Source organism: Passer montanus, unplaced genomic scaffold (genome assembly GCF_014805655.1).
Source record: "Passer montanus isolate IOZ18808 unplaced genomic scaffold, ASM1480565v1 scaffold25, whole genome shotgun sequence".
NCBI lineage: Eukaryota > Metazoa > Chordata > Aves > Passeriformes > Passeridae > Passer > Passer montanus.
This window is the reverse complement of record NW_024367149.1, coordinates 9,195,636-9,218,792: the sequence shown is the minus strand read 5'-3', so window position 1 is coordinate 9,218,792 and position 23,157 is coordinate 9,195,636. Positions and strand designations below refer to the sequence as shown.

Genomic DNA, 23,157 nt, shown 5'->3' with positions numbered 1-23,157 from the left:
AGCTCCGGAGGGGGGCCCGGAGCTCCGGAGGGGGGTCCCCGCCGGGCGCCGCCTCCTGCCCGCGGCCCGTCCGCCCGCGCAGGCTCCGCGCCAGCAGCGCGCCGCAGCCAGCGAGGCACCGGGGCGCGCAGCCCGCCCGCCGCCGCCGGAGCAGGAGGAGGAGGATGGTGAGGATGAGCACGAGCGGGGCGCTGCGGGGAGCGGCGCAGGCTGCAGGTAGGAGGAGACGCGGGGATCCGCGGGGGGAGCCGCCCGCGGCCGCCCCATTGCCGCGGCCGCCCTACTGCCGGAGCGGGTCCCGGCGCCCCGCGGAGCTCGGCGGAGTTGAGCGCAAAGTTTTTCCGCCGGGAGGGAGGCGCTGGCGCGGCGGAGCCGGCGAGGAGGAGGAGGAGGCGGGGAGGGATGCTCGGGCAGCGCGGTGCCGCCTCGCCTGCCGGCTGGGACGTGGAGCGGGGATGCGAGCGGCGCAGGAGCCGCGCTCCGGGGCCGTGCGCGGGGATTTAACATTTCCACAGCCGGGCACGGGCAACTTGGAGCCGTAGTGAGCATCTCCGAGCCGTGCTGGGAATGAACGTGAGACTCCGCTTCCTTTCTATTTGTGTGTGTGTGTCTGTGTGTGTGAGACTCTCGAGCAGGGTTTTCTCGCCATCCACCCCTGCGTGCCAGCCGGGAAGGGGCAACTTGAACCAGCCGTCCCCTCTTGGATTAATATTTGCAGCCCGAATAAATATTTTGTTGCCCTTCTACCTTTTTCTCGACGCCTCCTTGTAGTGGGGATGATTAATCAGGGAGGTTAGTGGCCAATTAGGCATAACCTTGTAGAAAAATAATTATGTGAGGATATATGGGGTTGGACTAGTGATGTGATACAGAATACACCCAGATCTTGGTAGCTGCTTCCCCATGTGTGCAAATTCAGTGTGTTCTTGATTTTGAATGGAAATAAAAGTGTAATGACAAATATGTTACTTCCAGGGGAAGACTGTTATTTTCCTTGCCAGTGAAATATACAGCAGCTTCAGAGTAAAATGTGCATGTCTGGGGATGTAGAGAGGGGTTATCTTTTTCTGGTCACTAAATGTTTTTCTGGTCACTAAATGTTTTTCTCCCTTTTAAATATGGTCTTTCTAGTGCTGCTGGTTGCTTTGAATGTTTGGTTTGCAGAATGAATTTCATTTCAGTGCCCTCAGAGTCTCGAGAGAAGAAGTGCACTGCTGTGTCTTCTGAGGCTGGTTGTTTTAACTGATCTTGTTAAATAATGCTATTATTAAATGATGGGAAATTGAACCAAATGTATTTTTCATTGCCCACAAGTTGTGTTTTGAGCTAAATTTCTTTTTATGGCTGGAGAGGCTCTTGCACTGCAGTATTACAATACAGCCATATTAAAAAGGTCCTTGGAGCAAATAACCCTCTAATGCTGCAGCTATGTTTTCAGTAGACTTCAGTAGTTCTGTGGGAAGTGATTGTGTTGGATTTAAGGAATCTGGGCTGAATTGATTGTGCTTTTTTTATTGTGGTGTTAAACTGCTTGTAGACATTCACATAAGTGGTAAATCTAAACCCAAAATCTAAAGAAGCAAAGCTCCAAACCCAAGGCTTTATTTGTGATTCATTTTTTTTTGCAACAGGTTTTTCTGTTTTTTGTTTTTTGTTTTTTTTTTCTTCCCTTCCTTCCTTCTCCCTTCAATTGGCAGAGAGGTTTCCAGCTTTACTGCCTTTCCTTGCCCAAGCAGAGTGCAGTGGTAGATGATACCATCATTCTCCTCTCTGTATGGTTTACTCTATCTCTGATGCTGCAAGGATTGAAGGCAAGTAAGACTAGAGATAAAAGGGAAAGAAGATTCCTGAGGTTGATGGTGTTGGCAAATTGATTGATCAAGGTTTGCTCTGAGGAACCCACTAGGTTTCAGATGGTTTCTTTGGGATGTCATGCTGAAAGAACAGGTCAGCACCTATCCTTCAGTGATTTCACACCAAATTCTCTGGCGTGTGCTTGGCAGGTGTGAAAAGCAGACATGGGACTAAGCTTCTAATGTCAATATTTGGTGCTAAAAGATTAATTTTGAGCAGAAGACAAGCAGTTTGGTTACTTGTCTTTAACTACAGCTCTCCATTACTGGTTTTTGTTTGCTCTAGTAAACACGTAGCTCTTAAAATTGAATTAAGTGTATAAACCACTTGAACCAGAGAGGGGAGACAGACTAATAAATAAAGAATTAAGCTCTTGTGCCACTGACTGGCTGATTACAGCTCTAGCCTGATCACTCAAGCAGTGCTCCAAGCAAGCTCTCCATGCCCAGCACCCTTTTTTTCTGGATTGGAGGGTGGGAATGCTGGGGGTGACTGTGGGGTGATGTCTGCTTGACTGGCAGACACTTATTGCAGAGTGGCACCACTGCTCTGTAATTTTGCCTCTGTAATGATTTTCTGCAGAGAGCTGACAGAGAATTAAAATGTTTATGGTCAGGTTTTCAGAAGGGTTCCTCAGAGAGGAGGGTAGGGATGTCCATCCAGTTTTAGATCTCACTAATCCCAAGCTTCTGTAGTTCCTGTAGTCATGATAATTTTTATTGAGTCTTATGGCAGTGGCTGTTTCAGAGCACAGGAGTGGAAATGTTTCCACTCCAACAGGGTAATCCTAAAAAGAAATCAAAGTGGGAAGGAAGGAGTGGCTGAAAGAGACATCCCACTCCAGTCTTTTCTTCAGGTTGTTCATGAAACCAAAGCAATGGATGAACAGTTGTGTACTTTTGAAATTCAATTTCAGTGGGAAGACTAAACTTTCCATCTTGTGTTTGCTGTAAATGCCATATAATCTTGACACTACTTATCATAAGGATGCAAACCTCAAAGTTCTCCAGCTCAAGCCCATTTCTCCACTGGAGCAGAGGAGCCTGTGGTGGAGGATGGGTGTCATTTCCCATGTGGATGCCAGCTGTGTGCAAGAGGAGCTGAGCTGGAGTCAAGGCTGATACCCAGAATGGCAGCAGGTGGAAAAAAAGTAATTTCTGGAGATCAGCTCTGCCCTTATCAAACTCGTGTGTGCTGCAGATCAAGAACATGCTCTGTGCTTCTTTAACCATCTGATACTGACCTAAAAATCCCTTTGCAGACCCATCTGTGCTCATCAGGTGAGCCTCAGCCGTGCTGGTGCCAGCTATTCACCCTCTGAATTCCCTCATACCCTTCACCAGGCGTGTTTGCTGCAGAAGCAGGATGCTCTTGGAGGTTTCCCATCCCCCTGCTCCATCCACACTTTGTCAAGGGAATTAAGCATGATGTTGCAGCCAGCCCAGTGTGGAGCTGGCAAATAGTGACACCTCCTACAAGGGAAAAAGGAGGAGGGTTGGGATATTCAGGAGAAAATCCCAGGAGGGGTGTATTCCCTGTGTTCCCCATTTTTCTGACTGCAGCCTGTCTACAATTGCTCTCCAGATTTTTGAGGATGTCCTTCTTCTTTCAGAGCTCTAAAGAAGGAATAAGTGGTGTGTTGTGGGTTTATGCTTAACCAGAGATGCAGGAGCAGGCTGGAAGTGAAAACAGGCCAATCTCAACTGCTGCTAAGAGCTCTTGGAAGTGGGAATGAGAAGTATTCTTTTGAGTAAGCTGGATAGCAGGTGGAAATGACCCTATACACAGTGTCTATAAAACAGAGTGTTGGATAAAATGGTCCTATTACAGGAAGTGCAGAGGGCAAAAAACCTAAGCAGTCTTGACAATCATTTTGGGATTGTTCTGCAAGAAAATCAAAGGCTTGTCAGTTTTTGCTTTTATGCACATAAATCACCTTTGCTCCTCCTGTTTCATAAAATGCACCGGGTCAGGACTTTGCTTGCCTCTACACTATTGTGAGTATTTACAGTAGAATACACATAGCACGCAACAGGAGATTCATATTTCACAGCACTTTCATTTTTCATCAGTATGCCAACTTTAAGAACCTCCAACTTCCCTTTAAAATAGCATGGAGATCTGCAAGCCAGTTAAAAGGAATGAGAATACATTCTGATATTCCTCTTTTGTAACCACAGATTGATGCATTCTAGAGCCAACTCCTTTGATTCTTCCAACATTTAAACATGAGTGACTTAGAGAAAAAAAAAACCACTATATGAATATTTACTCCTGTTTTAATATAGCAGAGCCCTACTGAAGTCAAAGCAAGTGCAGCTGGTTCCTCAAGCTGAGGATATGGCCCAGAAAAGGACTTTCCTAATTGGCAGGAGGCTGCTTTGGTTCCATTCCTTGCAGGGCAATATTTTAGAAAAAAAAAATAAAATCATACTAACATCAGAAGGATTTCTCATTTGTAAAGTTAAATGCTCCTCAGTGAGAGGTGAGGGGATTACTCCAGCTCAGAGAGTGTTTTCCCTGACTAATATATCCAAAATGTATGTTGGGATTGCCCAGCACTGATAATTCACACACCTCTGGAGTGGAATCCAGCAGCCATTCCAGGCTGGAAACATTATGCAGGAGGGGTTTAGGGAAGAGAAATGAAGAAAAACTAATCCAATTGAAGCTGCAAGGGGAATTTAGGAAGCAGAATGCAATTATCCGAGTTGGATATTGGCCAGGACATGTTAGTTAACATTTTCACTCTTGTGGGGATTTTCATGGGATCTTTAATGACGATGAATGGTCAGGGCTCTATTTTACATCTCATTTGAAAGCCTGAGCTTTCACTTCTTCATGAGGATGAAGTGAATGCTTTGCCTTCCCTCAAGATGTGTTGCTTTAGTCAATCTGCTTTCCTCCCATTGGGTCAGGGCTCTCTGGGCACGCCTGCCTGGCAATTCCACCTGCCCGTGGATTTTCTGCACCCTGAGCTGCTGAGTCAGAAGGAAATCCAACACTCAGCATTGCACATCAAAGCCCAATTCCACTTTAAGAGGTCTTCATGTGGAGAGGATTCCCTACAGTTCAACTGGCCATGGATAGAATCACAGGGTGGTTTGGGTTGGGAGGGACCTTAAAGGTCAGCTCATTCCAACCTCCTGCCATGGGCATAATTCCCTCCTTCCCCAAGCACCAGGCTGCCAGGTTTCTTCCCTGTTTTATGAGGACTAATGGATGGAGGAATCATCTGTCAATAGTAAATGTGATAAATCTTATTGAAACTGGCGTTCCAGGAGAAAGGAGTGGATGCATAAAATATTTCCTTCTCTATAATTGTGATTTTCTATTTAGTTATCTGAACTTGAATCCTTTCTGAAGCAAACAGGCAGTTCTTCTCTGTAAAAATTCAGTGTCTGGTTACAAATGTGTTTTTATATTAGTGCTTTTTGGTATTCAGGCAAGGAAAACAGTAGGATGGCAGTTTGCTGCTGGAGGGGAGAAGGGGTTTCCTCTTCCTTTGGAGGTTCAGGGATGGTGTGTTTGGTACGATTCAGTCAAACATCATTCTGGGAACTTGGAGGATTGCTCTGTATCCATTGAATTACCTTTTAATCTGTTTATCAACATGCTTGCAGACTATCTTAGAGGTCATGAGGCAGTGGCAGATGCTGGGAGATAAAATTAGATATGCATCCAGACTTTACTGTATAATTTTGTTAACAAAAAGAGCAATGTAGTAGTAGATACTTTTTTTTTTTAACCCTTTCTTTTTCTACTGGAAAATCTCTCCTGAGGTTTTGTTTTCCTGTCAGATCCAATATAGGTAGGCTGTGCTTCTAACCCACATATTCCACTGATACTCATGTGCAACACAAATAATTAAAAGATAACAGGGTTAATACTCTCCTTGTAGCAAAGGTTTTTGCTGTTTATATAGGAATTTCCCCCAAAACTCTCATGGTATCATCAATGTCAATATTCTAAAATGCTGTTTCAAAAATCACTCAAAATATTCATAATGCATCAAGCGATACATTTTGTACATTTTTATGTCTTTGGGGACAGTTTAGGTTGTTTTATGGTCTGTGGAATGATGGATAAATCCAATATCTACATCCACTCATCCTGAATTTCTGGTTAAAATTAAAGAGCTGACCACTCTGACCTGCTGTGGTGGATTTCCTACAGAATTTGTGAGATTTCACAGGGGTGAGTGCTGGGGAGAGTCTCACCACTCTGTTACTGTCAGACTCATTTAACTTAAAGGTGGGTCTTAGTTGTGCTCATCTCCTTTCAGGATGTGAACCAAAAGCCCAGATTTTCAAGAATGTTCAGAACATGTGGAATGTAATGTTAAGGGTCAAAAGGAATCATGATAATTGTCCAAAAGCCTCAAAGGAAACCACTTTTTCTCTTCTTATAAAATAACAATGTCTTTGGTGCAAGGCTGGGTTTTGTCCCTCATAAACAAAGTGAAAGTGCTTAGGGGCCCCCCCCATGTAAATAAAATGCCCATTCCATCTGCCTCTTGTAGCTTGACCCACAAAATCACAACAAATGTTTCCACTGCATGAAAGAACTGGATGAATATATTATGTTGGCCAGGTGTGAATCTGTGGTCTGTGACATTTCGTGCCTCGTGTGGGCATTGTGCTGTCATGTGGCACAGTGGGCTGCATTAAAAGAGTCTTTGGGGATAAAGAGAGACAATATGGACAGAGGCTGTTGTTAGGCAAAATAAATTATAGAGTAGCTCATCCAGTGTGAGAAGGATTGGGAGTGATGTAGTTTCAAACATCGTTTTTGCAGTAATTGTGCTGTTTGAATTGTGACCTACTTTAATAACATTCTATCGTTTTTAATATTTCTTTATTCATTACATTTTATACACACTCAGGTGGTTTACTGCAAGCTGTGTGGAAATTACAATGAAGGTCAAGTGCTCTCTGTGAGGATAACTTATTACTGAAAATATTAACTGTTGTCATTACTGTTTTCCAACATGAAATTTTATTTGTCTGGTGAATGAAGAGATGATGTTGGGCTTGTGTTAAAAGTGTGTGATTACTGTCAGTAGACCAAAGTCCTTCCACTCACAGTTTTGAGATGTGCATGATCACTGAACAAGTGTCACTTTAAATTGATTTATTTTTCCCTGCACTCTTAAGCTGGTACAGGCCCTTATCAGAAACATCCTTGAGATTAGGACTGGTTTATATAGATTTAACTTTTCGAAGCCTTTAGTAAGCTGAGGCTAAACTGAGATTTGCAGCTTTACTATTGAAATAACCATGCCTTCACTTGGCTTTGCAGCTCTTCAAATGAGCTTAAATTCATGCTTTAAATTATATTAGTTCAGTATTTTTCATGTGGAAAAGGCTTTGGCCCACTAGAGGTCTGTGTAGAGGTGGAGTAAAGCCTTAGTTAGGGCTGAGAGCAGGCTCTCCATGGCCAGTACTGGGGTCACTTGAATCACAGGTGTTCCACAGTGGTTTTCCTTAAAAAGAGACTTTCCAACAGTTGCCCTGTGGTTAGTGGACATGTAATTGTGAATTTTCACTGAGAGTTTGGAAAAATGGGATCAGGACATCACTTTCTCAAGTCATAATCCTACTTTGGTAGAGCAAATATATTGCTATTCTCGGAGCCATGGAAATCCATGGGGGAAAAAGGGAAGCCTTGGAGCATCCCTGCTGTCCTTACACAACCTAACATATGTGGGATACCAGTGCATAATTTATTACATATTATTGAAATAGAATCATTTTTTGTAAAGGTCAGCTGTCACAGTGTCTGGAGTGTTTCAGTTTTTATTATGCAGATTTGAGATTCCTTTAGGAATCAAGTCTAAAATGGGCAGAATGAAGACAGAGGAGTTGCAGTGAATATTCACCCTTTTGGCTGTGGCAGCAGATCAGGGATTGAAGCTTTACCAGCTTTCTGATTGCATTATCTAAATTCTTGCCTCCTGGTTTGATGGGATGGATTTAGAGGTTTCCCTGGTCCAAGACCAGGGACATCTCAATTTAGAAGTCGTGTATCTAATATTCCTTCTGAGCTATTTAATTTGAATTCTTTGAAGCTTTACCAGCTTTCTGATTGCATTATCTAAATTCTTGCCTCCTGGTTTGATCTGATGGACTTAGAGGTTTCCCTGGTCCAAGGCCAGGGACATCTCAATTTACAAGTCATGTGTATCTAATTTTCCTTCTGAGTTATGTCATTTTAATTCTCTACAGTTGTGTCTTCTAAGTATAATCTGGAAGAAAAATAGAGTAGGTAGGTAAATTTTCTGGGCTGTTAAAGTTTCTGCACTGCTGTGCTGGATTTGGGTTGGACAGGTAAGTTAGGAAGGCAAGAACTGTTTTATAGAAACAAAAATGAGAGATCTTTAGCGGAATGTCTGTTTTCTGGGTGAAATCTCCACTAGACAAAGCTTTCATGTCAGCCCAGCAGAAGAGAGGAATAGGAGAAGGTTAGTCCAGGAAAGAGAGGACTTCTGATAAAGACTTCTGATAAAGCCTCATTAAACCCCTCTGGAGAGCTGATTAAGGAATTTCTTTTCCATTTAATGAAGTGAAGGGTGTCACACAGTGTCAGAGGCAGCAGACACAAGTAGGACACTCACACAGGTGATGCTCTGCAGGAGAGCTCAGTGCCTCGGGATGTTGAGGGTGCTAAAGCCTGACACAGACCAAACAATCCCCTGGAAGAGTCTGTGGTGGAACTGAGGGCCAAACTGGGGGTGACCCTGCTTCTGCCACAGTTGTGCCAGGCTCACAGATGTGTTCTGGTGAATTATCTCAAGCTGTGGGTGCTCTTGGTGCCTGCCAGGGAGCCAAGGCTGCTGCATGTGGGGCCAGCTTCATTCTGCTCACAGACAGAAGGAATTTCTTACACAGAGGTGAGGAGCTCAGCCAAAACCCAGTGTGGAGCAGTTCATCTCTCCCTGCTGTCCCCCAGGTGAAGGGATTTCTTACACAGAGGTGAGGAGCTCAGCCAAAACCCAGTGTGGAGCAGTTCATCTCTCCCTGCTGTCACCCAGGCTTCTCTTGAGTCAAAGCTGTTTGAGTGTGGGACACAGTAGGAGTTGCTTCTAAGGGACAGGCAGCAGTGTTGGAGGAGAGGTGTTATCTTCTAGCAAGGCTCCCAGTGTTGCAAAGGTGTAGAAAACTGAATTGGTTGTGCCTGATTTATTTTGCTGTAGTTTTAAGCAGTGATTTTCGTTTAAGGCCCCTTATTTCTCTTACTTGGTGATAGGTGCTCTACCTTTGGTGTTTGTAATGATCTCTCTGCTGGAGCTGCTTGTTCTTATCCAACACTGGTGTTGGGTGTGTCTGTATCCATCTGCACCCTGCTCTAAAGCTTGTGAAAGGCCCCAGCAGAATTTTAAATGTATATATTAAAAAAAATAAAGATGTTCAGAAGCCATTGTATTCCATTTAGGTCATATTTGAAGCTTTGTTCCAAACTCGCGTGGAAACTCCATTTTTATTGGAAGAGGAGAACCTTGGGTAATTGCTTGACATGAGGAATTAGGGCTTAAAGAAGAACACTAAATATCATGAGACTTGTGATAAAATCTTAAGCACTGTATAAGCCACTGAGGGCTGTCAGGGTGTAATTAGGTTTGATCATTATCAGCTTGAGCCAGAATTGCACAGGTTGCTGAGACATGGAAGGCCACGTGCCCCATTACCAGTTCCATGAGCAGCTCAGAACCCTTCCTTGAGGATGGTGAGCTGGGCTGACTGGGCATTTTCTTTATTTCCTTTGCATTTTTGCCTCTTTCCTTCACAGGTTGCTTTGCACAAGATCAGTTTTATCTTGTGCCCAATCACAGGAATTCCTCCCCTATGGAGAAGTGATCTGGGCTGAACATCCCTCTTGTTCCTGTTTGCCCAATTCTTTCTAATTCTGGAGTTTGAGGAAGCTGTTTTAATTCTAAATGGTTGTCTTTGAAATAGGTTGTTTTTCTGTGGAAATGCTTGTCTGTTTTCATAACTTTTTGTAAGCAAATCTTGAAGAAATATAATATAAATCTTAATATTGAAGTAAGAATGTCACCTTATGCAGGGCCCTAGGGTATGTTTCTTAGTGATAGGACCTGGAATAGAGTTTATTAATAATTCCACTTATTGCAGACTCTGTTGCCTTCAGATTACCATTTCAAGTGCAAATACACAGCGGAGATTACAAAGTGGCAACATTTAAAAAGCAAAGTTCAGATGCTGTAATTGTGCAACGGAGTCACTTGGTATTATTTAATAAAAGAGGCATACAAAAAGGTTTCTCACTCTAATTTCATTAATAATGTATTTTGCATTTGGCTGGAGACATTTGGCTGGCAGCTTTTCTTTCGGGGTGCTGTGGAACAAAGCAGTAATGCACTAAGATTTCCTCTTTGGGGTCAGGCTCTACCTCATGGTTGCTAAGAGTGGCAAGATCACAGAGCCCTGATTTCAAAAATACAAACTAGGGAATGGAATAGCATTTTTAGCTGTCAGCAAATAGAAACAGAGATGGGAGAAGTTGTGATCTGTGGAGGAAAATGGTGTGTCCATTGAAGCTGCTTAGTTTGATATGTATCCTGATTTATTTTCCCTGTTTCCTGAAGAATCAGTATGGACACACACACTCACTGCTGTGCCAAAGGCTTTCACAGGAGGACTTTATGCCACAGCAGTCTCCTCTGCCAGGAAGATTTCTCTTCTGGTTGCAAACATAATATTTTACCTTGCAGATGTCTGTGCTGGCTCTCTGGCTGTGCTCACCTTTGCTTCCCCTGCAGCTCCCACACCTGATTGTGCTCCCAGCCCTGCAGTTGCCTGGCTAACTCACTTTCTGCCTCATTTACTTCCCAATGACTGCTGCACACCTTCCCAAATTCAGGACCTGCCCACCTTTGTGACTGGCTGCTCAGTTTGCTGCAGTGGCGCCGTGTTCAGCGGCTTCTCTTGGGAAATGTTACAGCCACAGATCTCTGGAATTGTGGAGCTGGGTTTCATTACCTTCACCAGAAGAAGGGAATGAACACTGGGGGAAAAATATCCCACTGAGGGCACTGCGAGGAATTCCAGCTGAAGGATTCAGCAGGGAAGAGCTGGTGCCAGGGGTTGTGTGTGTTGGTACCTCACTGTGTGCTTTCCTAAGAAAAGCAGAAATTCCTGGTTACCTGATCCATCCTGAACATCTCTAACAAACACCAGGCCAAGCCACTTGTGTTGTTGGGACTTTGCACTTAAGAAGTGAATGCCAAGGTTTTGGAGAGGTTCAAATACACTGAGAAAATACCTTTTTTAGAGTAAACCTAAGGCAACTTGAGATCACCGTCTTGGAGTTGTGAGCTCTTGTCAGCTTGGTGCTCACAGTGACAGAAACACATGTTGGGGTGTGAGCTGTGCTGCTCCCCATCAGTTGTTTTTCTCTGTACAAAATGATATATTCAGTCCTTGGTGGCTCCCAAGGGAGAGTCCTGGAGTGATTCTCTTCTCACAGCTACATCTGCACCTTTGTGGCCCTCACTGCTCTGCTTGCTGACTCTCCTGGGGAAGATGAATGAGTGCGAGTCTGGGGATTTTTAGTTTCTTTTGTTAAGATTCTGCTCAGTCTGAGATGAGTCTTTTTTAATGGACACTTGTATGGACCGATTGTGGCTTTTTTCCCATGTAGTTATTTCTAAGATCTTTCTTCCATCATATTTCAGATCTTTTTAAAGCCTTGGGTGTGTGTATCCAGATTCCCTTGCAGTTCAGGGACAGCACTGTGACTGCCCACCTTGTGCAGTGTCTTAACCAAAAACCCCCTTTCATGTTGTATATCTCCTATTGTTTTTATCAATTTCCCCACCTGTTTTCAAGTTCTATGTCTGATTTCAGAATCACAGTTTATTAAATACTGGAAAGTATTTTTGCTTTGAAGGTCTCTAAGTACCGTACTAACAGCACAGAACAAAATCCTATGTAAACTCAAGTAGTTTTTCCATAATTTCCATAATTCCTTAGTTAATTGGGGCAACTAATAAAGTAAAATAGGGGCTGAGATGTGGCATGCATGTGCTTTGCTGTATTCTGTGGACATCTGATTTGTAATTGCCATGTTGCTTATTTTGTAGGTGGAATATTGTTTTAGAGCTCAGCATTGGAGCAGGAGAGCTGCTTGTGATTCTGTTGGAGGATGGGAGAGACAACAGAATGAGGCAGAAATCTTATTTTTCTGGTGCTTTTCTCTTGGAGGAGGCTGAATCTGAGAGCCTTGGCACCATTCCACAGCAGAGGAGCTTGCAGTGATGCTGCAGTTTTGTTGGTGCCACTGCAGACACAAAGGCTAAAACAAATCAAACTGAGCTGAGAGGAGCAGATGGGGCAAGTGAGAAGTTGGGAAATCATTCAAAGTGTTAGACACCGAGCAATTTCAATTTTCCCGAGACAAGTGGGTGCTGTGGCACAACATGGCTCTTTTTGACACTCAACACACGTGAGGCAGTTTTGGAATAAAAGCTGCATCAGGTGTTCTGTTTCCAAATTTCTCTGCCTGAGGGGGAGAGTTTGCATTTGGCAAGGATAGCTGTAAGGGGGGGTGGGGTGGTGAAAACAAGATTATCATGAATCCTTTCAGGTGTTTTGTTGACTACTCTGAGCAGAGTGTGTGTAACAAATGAGCAAAGTTCCTCTGTTGGAGGCAAAAATGGAATTTATAAGGGTATCACAAGGCAGTGGGGTTCAAAGAAATTGGACAGATATTTCCTTTCTGCTAGAAACATTGTCTTGATTTTAATGTTCTCCTTAAAGGATAAAATTTTTGCCCCATAGCATGGGAATCAGCAAAAGAATAAACCCCTCACTTTAATAAATATAAATGTTGGAAATTTTGGCATCATCAGTAATGAATCCACAGAAATTGTTTGGAATGTGTGAGCTGTATCCCTCTGTAACACTCTTCTTCTGTTAAGGTTCCCCTTTAAGGGGTTTGATTCCCTTTAAAGTGTGGAAATCAGATACAAAGCATTCTGGTCTCACCTGATAATTGTGGCCTAAACACGATTTTGCAGTATTTACTGTTTATAATAAATAAATAGACTGTAGATAATTCCTGCTTTAAAAGCTGTAGGGCACAGAAAAGTTGGGTGTAGGAAGAATGTGTATGATAAGGCATAGTTCCAGCAGAAAGAAAAGGAACTTAAATAGCACTTGGATTCTTTCCATCCACCCTACGAAGAAGAAAATTGGTTTGCAGGAAATATAGGTCATGGCAGTGTTCTGGCATCTTGATGTTGCTGTTTTGTAAGTACACTGGATTGCTGGCAGCACAATTTGGGACTCCCATTAGAGCTGCTCTTTGCTGTCAGGCTTAAAGGCCATTTAATATCCCTTATCTGATCTAATGCACTCCTCACACAGACAAAGAAAATTTAAAAGATGCTGTGAGTTTGGGGGATTTCTGTTTGGGTGTGGGTTTTTAAATTTTTTTTCCTTTTTTTTTTAAAGGAGTTACTGAAAGCCAATTTGGAGATTCTGCCTGTTGGTCCATCCAAGAGTCAGTTGCTTCAGTAAGAACTCAGGGTTCAAGGATGTTTAATGAATGAGGCATTGAAGGGAGATTTTTCTCCCCTCTCCATGATAAAGCACAGGGAAAAACCCAAACGTTGCATTATTATGCCACGTGGTTTTACAGATACCAGCTTATGATTGGAGAAAAGCCTTGGCTTTTTGAACATGGACTTTGATTATGGCATTAATCTAATTTCTTTGTGCTAGGAGAAGTACTGAAGGCAGCTGTATTCTGTGATTCAGGTGGTCTGTATTCTCCTCTGTGCCCAGCAGCTGGACTGGGTCAGTGGTGTTTGTAGGACTGAGGATGAACAGGAGGTGACACTGCTCCCTTCTGGGACATCATGGCATTAAAATGTGAAGAAACACATTTTTCTGCTTAGTTCTGTTCAGCTGGCCACTATGAATAGTAAGAGGCCAGGATGAAACCAAGAATGTGGAAATTTGGGTGAGGGAATTGTAAGGTATTCTCCTTACATCCCACAGTGCTGCTCTAGTTTTAGGAGTTATAGTCTGTGTATAAATACCAGACCTGCTAAAACTGCTTCATCTTCACCTGTATTTTCTTTTTAACTGCTTTGTCTTGAATAAGACTGGAAGTCAACAAATCCATGGAATCAGATGAAGTCAAAGTCTGTCTTGCCTCTCCCTCACCCTGTCCTGGGGTCACTTGTGGTTCCTGGGGTTTGGGTTGTGCAGGTCTTTCTCAGACTCCTTGTACCAAGAAGGGCTGCAGTGAATTGAAACCCTTTTGTTTTGGTTGATGTGGGATTTTTTAAAAAAATATGCAATCAGGAAAACTTCCTGTGGTGACAACAAGGTTTTTCTTTTAGGTGGATGTGATTATCAAGCCAGTGTTATTGTACCTTAGTTTCTTGCTTTCTTAGTTTCTTTTTATCACTTTCAGCAGGATTTGCAGGACTGATTCTTTAAGTCCTGAACAAGGAGGTTGTGTGTGCACATGTGTGTGTGTGTTTTTCAAAAAACTTAAAATAATACCTTTAAAAATCTATTAATTTTAATTTTTTTAATATAAAGACGCAAAAATGAGCAAACAGAAAGGCCTATCAGTTATGTGTATCTGATTGAAATGCATTGATTCTTATACATAAATTATTATTGCATGCAATTGCATGAACAAATGGAAAAGCTGGGTTTAGGACCCCTTGAAAATAATCTATTTCTGTTAGATATGCATATCATTTAGATACATTCTTGTCTACACAGTGTATAATTTTTCAGTGGTTCTTTCAGAGGTAATTGTGGAAGGCAAAATGTGCTATGTGAATATGGTACTTCAAATTGTTGAATGCTTCCATGAGAAAATACATGATTAGTCTGCAAATAATCTCTTCAAAGGCCCTATTTCAAATCTGAACTCTCAGATGGCTTGGGTAGTCTTTGCTCTTGCTTTGGAGGGTCTGAGAATGTTAAAACCATTTACATGCATTGTCACAAAATAATTTTATGGGGTTGATCCTGCCTGACACGATGCTTCACACCATGATGGAAAAATTCATAAATGTGTTCTTCCATTTGATGCTCAAGAAGCACTTAGATGCACTCATTTCTCTAAGAGTTATTTTCTCTCTTTATATCCAATTCAGGGATTATGGTCAAGTGCTCATTTTTATGGTATTTACAAGAAACAAGTAGAGCCAGCTTGCTCATAACCCTCTCCCTCCACCCCCTGCCCAGATTCATCCTCGCAGCATCCTGGAACAAAGAGAGCTGAGATTCTGAGCCTTGCTCCCATCTGATTCAAGAATGCATTTCCCTGTAGTAATTTTTAAGAGGCTGAGTTGTTTGTGGTCAAGAGTCTAATAAGGTTATGTCCTTTATAGTAAAGAAGGAGTGGTGGTTAATAAGTTTCTGGGCTGCCTAAAAATTTTAATTTAGGATGAAGTTCTCAGTGTTGTGTTTCCCAGCCATGAGGTGTGGGGGAGACCAGCTGGCTGTAAGAGGGGTGTGTAGGATTCAGTCTGATCCTGCAGTTGCTTTAGGTGTTGGCTCTACTAGCTTGGGTAACATATGTGTTTTATTTGTGTTGTTTTGAGGCTCGGCCTCTGCTCTCCACGAAGGGATTGGGTAAACAGCAGTGCTGGTTTATCCCCAGTGCCCCGTGCTGAGGGAAGGTTATGGGAAAGGTTGTGGTGAGAGAGCTCTGAGGAGCAAAGCATGTCACACATCATCACCCTGCAGAGGTGTGGAGATGACACGTTGATTCTGCTACTCAGCCCCCTCTGGGTGTCTGTGACCAGGTGGTGACACTGATTTATCACACAACTTCAGCTGCCTTTCACAAGTTCACAATAATTTATCAGCCTGTGCACCTAAGAGTGAGCAGTTCTTTTTGACCCTTGTTTTGTGTTCAGTGGAATTAATGATTTAAAAGTTGTGCCCACAATTCATTAAATAGCTAAGCTGGTTTGGGGATTCAGATTTAATTCAAACCATTTGGTTACCACACCAAACAGCTATGCTAAACAGTTCAATAATGTCCTGGTTTGAAAAGACTGGTGTCTGCTTTGAAATGGAAAATGTAAACCCCCTCTCTCCCAGCTACATTTTTCAACCTAAGATAAATAAATACTGGAATTTAATTTGTTGAGATATACAAGAAAAAGAGCTCATAATCTGAGTTATTCTGCAATAGAATTAATGTAGCAGAACAACCTTTACCAAAACTTCACAGTGTCCCCTGTTTTCCGGTATTGGTTAGAAATACTTATCCTGTTTGTCACCAGGGGTTTGTCCCCTGTGACACTGCTGGGATGTGGCTCTAGCAAGGAAAGGCTGCTGTTGGCCAGTGGCCACTCCAGTTTGGCTCCTGAGCCTCCAGCTGTGTTCTGTGTGCTCTGAGCTCTGGGTGCTGTGCTGACCTTTCCAGGAGCCCTGGGGATGCCTCCCTGCCACCCCTCATCACCTGGGATTTTTGGCAAGGTTGTATTTCAGTGCTCTTTGGAATTTTCCCCTGCTCAAGCTTGCTTTTCTGGGATGAGGAGGAGCTGCTGTGGCTGCATGGAGTGTTGGTTTTGGGAATTTCTAACTCACAGAAAGGCGCCTGCAGGTCTGGATATGCACACTTCAAAATGTGTATTTATGAATTTAAAATGACAAACTTTTTTTTTGCTTGGGTGTTTTATTTTTGGACTTTTTTCCCAAATAAGCTCTGTAATGAGTTGATCCTTTGACTCACCCACAGATAAGACAATTCCAGTGAGAAGCTGTTTTATGGAATTCATTTTGGAAGCTATTCAGGGAAATTACTGCAGGCTTTTTGAGAAAATTAGTGGGAGCGTGGAAGGACCACAGAAAGTTTTTTTCCCTTAGGATTTTAAGTAGGATCTTACAAAGGGAAGGAAAAAACACAATCCCAAATTGTAACGAAAGAATTTTTTAAATAATGTAACAAAATTATGCAAACTCTAGGTTTGGATGTGGGTGAGTTCTTAGCTGTTCCTCCTAGTGAAAGTTTTATTTTAAATTAGTGCTTGTAGAAATGAAAGGAAATTACTTAATCACTGCTCCAAATGTGTGTGTTTATATGGGGGCGTGTGTGTATCCCCTTTGCAAGATGTTAGGGTTTGGATTTAGGATGATGTTAATAAATGAATGTACAACTTGTAGGAGTGAAATGATCAAGGCAACTACTCTGTAGGGCTGTGGGAACCCCAGGGGCTCAGTTCATGATGAATATAATCAGCTGGATTCACCTGAAATTTTTTATTCTGGAAAAAAAAAGTGAATCAAACCTCTGGGTCTTTCACAGGGACTTTTAAATTATTTGAATTGGAGAGGGGTATTTCTTGGTGCTTGAATTAGGTTAATGTTTTGTGGGTATACATATACATGATCCAGGACATGGAGAACTGGGGAAACTACACGTGGATTTCTGTTGAGCAAAATGATGTCTTTGAGTCTTTATGACACAGGTTATTAAAGGAAGAAGTCAGATGGTTGGAATAACTTAATCTAATTCTTGTAAATGTGAGCCACACATGGAGTGTGTGATGCTGAACTGCAGCGAGGGGAATAGAGGAGCAGGTGCTGCTGTGGAGGATCCCAGCAGCATCCCGTGCAACTTTACACTAAATACCAAATAACTTGGAAATGTGCCTCGTCTGTGCATGGGGCTAATTGATTTCTGAGCCACTTGGTCTGGAGGCTTGTTTGTATTTAAGGTACTCTTTGGAATCCCTCTCTCTGCACTATTCCTTTGTGTGTACCAGACATCAGGAACCTCCAGGACAGACTGCAGCCACGCCGAAGCCATTCCAGGAATTTTTTGGCACACCTTCACATCAAAGGACAGATACTGTGTGTTTCTTGTATAGTCTGGGGTGTATTAAGCCCAAGACCATCTTCTTGTAAATACTTCTGTAAAACTATTTTTAAATATTGTTCTTATGGCGTGTCAGGGGTGTGGACAGTCTGTGTGGCTTCACCATCTCCATCAGTGCAGGTGTGTTGGGTGGGGTGTCAGTAGTTCAAGAATGCTTTGTGAGAAACTCCCTTGTACTCTGCATCCTTCTTCTTCAGTGTGATGCCTTCATTATCCCAAACTGTGCTTGAACCCCTTCCTGTTTCTGGGTGACACAAATATCTCTGTGGCATGTGGGGTTTCTCTTCCCCAGTATTATTTTCAGGGTGGGAATAGCACATTAACCTGTTTAAAAATAACAACAACAAAAAAAATAAACACAAACAAAGAAATCCCCACCTTGAATGACTGAATTTGTCACAATAATTAAGCATGGTAGCTACAGCTCTGGATGAGTTTCACCTGCTAAGAGCTACTGCAGTCAGCACCATATGGTGGCCTTTTTTTTCCCCTTTTTAATAGACTTAGAACAGCAATTTGTTTCACCCATGAGCCAGCACCACAGCATGCATTGCTTAACAGAAACAACGTCAGACTGGTGAGCTTTTTCATTTTGAGTTTCAAGGAGCATTTAGCTGAGCTTCATAGCCTGCTTTCTGGCACTGTCTGTTTGCATTGTAACTCTTTGATGTATAAAATTAAAGAGCTGAAGGACAGAAGGGCTTGATTTTCTGACCAGAGACTCCTCAGTCTTAATGTTTGCAAATAATCTCCTAATATTTACCTGCCTCTTCGATTTATTTTCAAGCTCTCACCAATGTCTGTGTGTCACCCTGAGACTGTGGAAAGAAAATTATTGAAGAAGATATTATTTTATTTGATGCGTGGACTGAAAGTGTTTATTTATGGGTGTGTCTGTGAAACAGGGCCTGGTGCAGAAATCCTGATCCTCCTGCAAAACACAGAGCAGTATTACAGCACTGAGGGCCTTTTCCCCAACAGTGCCATGGGCATGTGGCAGTGTTACTTTTATCCTGGTTTCTCCCCAAATGACCAGAGGTACCCATATTTTTATCCCCTTGCTGCACAGTGCCCCATAAGCTAACAAACCCACAAGTTCAGGACCCCTTTGTCTTAAACCTTTGGTTTTGTGATTGACAGATACAATGAATACAAAAATAAGATTTTTTTTTTTGCATATTTTTAGGCTTCCTTATAACTTGGGCAAGTCATGCAGTACCTCATTAGCCTGGAATGACATTTCCAGAATGGAACAAAGACCTGGTAGCACAGCAAGCTGCCCTACAATGCCCAGGATTTGTGTTTAATTCCCTTCCCACACCACTCCAGGTCAATTGTTTATGTTAGGGAGGCAGCAGGACTCCCTGGGTGGAAGGGCCATGAGAATACACCTGGATCTCAGCTCCTGAGCTTGGGAGGCTGTGAATAACCCATCCCAGACCCTGCCACCTCCCCAGTTGATGAGGGTCACGCTGAGTCCTCATTCAGATGCAGGAGCTGTGGTCCTGGTGTCTTCCATCCTTCCTCCCTGTCCCCTAATTGCTGCTGGGATCTTGCAGCTGGTGATGGCCTTCTAATTCCGGATCAATACTCAGGTTGCTTTTGTTATTTGCTGGTGTTGATAACCTGACTCTGCAAGTCACTCACCTGGTGATAACCAAGCCCTCTGCTTAATTAGGAATATCTGCTTAAAAATAAGATAGGTATCTGGGGAAAATGCAGCTTACAAATGGCTGCAATTAAAACTCATGGAGCAGATTTCCCACATCTGTCCTATTGGGTTTCTTTTTTCGTTTCTTGGAAGGCTAAGGATGAAACATTTCTAGAGGGTACAGGTGTTCTGTTCAGAGATCATCTGCAGTGAGATGGGTTTGAGCTCTCACACCCCAGCCTCGTTCCTGTCTTGCATCCTTGTGTACTTTGACTGGAATAAAATATACTTTTAGTTTCACAAAGCTTTAAAAACAACAGGGAATGCTGTGTGGTTTTTCTTTGTAAATTACTCAGCTTATCTGGAAATAAGGTGCCCCATTTACCTCCAACATGGGGGACTTTCCAGTCCTGAAAGCAAACTTCCCTTTAATTTTTCACCAAGAGTACTTGCTCTGCGCAGGAGAGATTTTAATCTGAATTTTGATTGGATTTGGATAGAAAGAGTTATTCCTTGGAGTTCTCTAATGAGATGGGAGAAAGGGGAGCTTGGGGAGGGTAATGCAGTGCCCAGGAGCTTTTTGTTCTTCACAGACTTTTAACTTCATGTGCCTTTGCCACTTTCTCGTGCTCAAGTAATGTTCAAATGGGTTTAGTTTGCAAATTTAAATGAGCTTCCTAATGTTCTCATTTTAGCAATACCATCTAGAAATACTGATTAAAAATGTCACCTAGTGATTTTAATCTGTGAGGAATGGGCAGTTCTGAGAAAAGCAGATCAGTTTTTTTTCTCTGTACACCTCCATCACAGCAGAAATGGTCCTGGTAATGTTCCCTGCCTGAAAAGTGTGTGTTTGGCTGCTTTTGGGAGAAACAGGAATTTGCATTCTATTTCTGAAGCACCAGTAAACTCCAATCTTTTCAACCAGCACTGGATTTGAAGTTGAAATTTCTGGTTTGAGGGAATCTGTCCCACCTTGCAATTTTGGGATGATTCCCTGAGCCAGCCTGCACTGCAGAGCTTCCCAGGGCCCAGCACCTGCAAGCCTGAGCTCCCTGGGAAGTGTTGGAAGGTCACCAAACTGGGGTCATTTGCCCAAACCCTCTTTTTATCAGAGATTTTCTGCTCAGGTGTTTGAGCCAAGATCTGCTGATATTTGCAACACAAAAGATGTTTTGTGTTCCTTCTGCTTGCAGGTCCCAGAGTCAGTATTTTTTTTGGCAAATGCTGATATTCTAATTTGTTTTGCAATGCAAAGTCCTTCATTAATCCAAAAATCACTCCCCAGACTACAAGTAAAGGACAGAACTTTGTCTTGTGGAGAACAGTACTGTCCTGCAGTAGGAGATATTTCAGAGAGCAGGTTGGGGACAGATTTACTAGACTGATTGAATAATTAAGGTTGGGAAAGACCTTTTAAAATCATCCAGCCCAATTTCTGAAAGTCAGAAGAGATTCCTGTTAGTTCAGAGCACCAGGGGCTCGTGGTGCAGGTGGAACTTCTCCTCTGCAGCAATCAGATGCCAGCTATCAGTTAGCACAGACCTGAGGGCACTTAAATAAGGGAAGGACAAGATCAAAACATCACCTTATGATTTACAAAAAAGGTGAGTTGTGTAGTGCCCTTAGAGCAGGACTGCAGAATATTTTGTTATTCCTAAAAGTCTTTGAGGGAAAAGAAGCTGAAGGATATGAGCACCCTTAGTGTCTTCCATTTAGAAAAGAGATGGAGGAGGGTAAGAATCAGTTAATATATGACAGCACTAGTATTGAATATGTTCTTTCATACATGAAATTATCCCATAAGCGAGACAAATTGCTTGAATAATTACAAAAAATCCCAAAAATGCTGATGTGGGAAAGACCTTGAAAGATAACTTAGTGTGTTGCCAGGCTCTTAGGTGAGATCAAGTGTACCTGTCTCACCTCCAGAAGCTGACAGTCTGTCTAACCTCTTTTTAAACCTTGGATATTGATTTCTCATCTTCCCTAGACAGCCTGTTCTGGGTCTTCACCACTCTTACTGTTAACAAGACTTTCATTTTTCTAATACCCAATTCTTCTCCCACTTGTCCTTCTGTCAGTTGCACGAGAAGAGCTGATGGATGCCCTCTTCTGTTACTGCCTTGTTGGACACTTGTGGATGATGCTTAGCACCTCCTTAAATTAATCTCAACTTTGCTTTACAGGAAGAAAAAAAAAAAAGAAATGTTGGTTCTTTTTCTGCTGACAGTGCTTCTGAATTTACAGAGTTGTTTGTGGTGGGGTATTTTTGGTGGTCTGGTTTTTTTCCCCTCCAACTGACCTTTCCCATATTTTAAGGAGTGGCACTAAAAATGGAATATCTATTGAGACAGCAAATGTCTTTAGAGTGCAGTAGAAAAGGAAGACTAAGCTCCTTGGTCTTAGCATCTCATGCTTCTGTCACACTTCTTTGATATTTCTGGTTTTCCAATAAGACTGTATTTTTCACTTGTATTCATTACGAGTGGCTGAAGTGCAGATACTTGGCCTTTTATCACCTCACACTTTCACCACATGAATTTTAAAATGAAGAATAAAATAGAAAATCAAGTAGGAAGTGCTGCACTCCACCAAGTTTCAGCCCTCAGATACTGTATCCCAGTCTCCAGTTTGTTGATTTATTCCTTCTCTGCTGATTCTGCTCACATTCCTCAGCTCTGTCACCTACAGCTGTTCCATGGTTGTTGCTGCTTAGTCCTGCAAGAGCAATGGCATCTGGTATTGCTGCTGATGGTGGCTATTTCAGAGATCATTTATCAGGGAGGAGTTGGTGACTTCAGGCCTTGAGCCAGGGACTCTGGTCCTGCTCTTGGCAGAGCTTTACATGAGCCACTGAATTCCAGCCCTTGTGTGCTAAAGATTAGAAACAATTTCTAGATTTAGGGCTGGTCATCACTGCCTGTGCAAAATTTGGAAAGGGAAAAAGAAGGTTTTACATATTATTTTTATAGTATTGTATTAGAACCATATCTTATCTATGTATTGATGCTTACATCATATTATCAGTGTTTGGATCTAGTAATACTCCATAATCCTCCACTGAAGAGAACGAAAACCAATTGTTAAAAGATCCATTCCTCCTCCTTGAAAAAAGCTACCAGAGCTGTCAGGCAGCTCAGGTGATTTTCAGGAAGAACTTGAGAACAGATCAAATCCCATAAAGATGAATGTGTTTGCAATATGTAGTTATAAAGCACTGTGAGACTCTTGAGCCTGATGTATTGTTACTCAATGATTTCAATCACAAGGTGATGCCAATGCATTTGTTTAAGCTGTTGGTATTTCGGACTTAATTTTACACCTGAAATAAGAAAATAAGGAGAGGAGTTTAAGAAATGTTTGGAAGCCTTGCTATTATTTAAAATTACTTGTGAAATAAATAACACCCATCCCATATTCTGAAATATGAGTATTTAAAAGGCCTCATTTTGTTGGAGAGAGAGCTCATGAGGAAAATTTTGAGGAAGAGCATTTATGATGCACGCTCACATGAGTGCTTACAATGAGGTTTTCCTTGATGCACTCTGTGATAATTATTCACATATCACTTTAAAAATATTTACTGGGTGCCATATAATGCAACTGCTGTTGGTTAATGCTATGTTTGAGAGAATATTACCTCCCCAGGAGCAAAATTAATTCCCCTTTGTGCTTCAGTTTCCTCTTTTCCTTGTGCTGGGTTATTCCCTGACAATATCCCTTCATTGCTCGCTCTCTCCTGTGCAGAACACCCTTGTCCTGTCTCC

The 23,157-nt window shown here is 42.4% G+C and overlaps 1 protein-coding gene across 2 annotated transcripts in view; it reads left to right on the top strand.

Annotated features, from left to right (window-relative positions):
* Positions 1 to 445: 445 nt before the first annotated feature.
* The window catches only part of DAB1 (DAB adaptor protein 1), a 409,388-nt gene continuing 386,676 nt past the window's right edge, over positions 446 to 23,157 (top strand). For both annotated transcript variants that reach the window (XM_039711669.1, XM_039711665.1), the window contains exon 1: positions 446 to 573. The gene's annotated coding sequence lies outside the window, so the exon portion shown is untranslated. The remainder of the gene's footprint in view (positions 574 to 23,157) is intronic.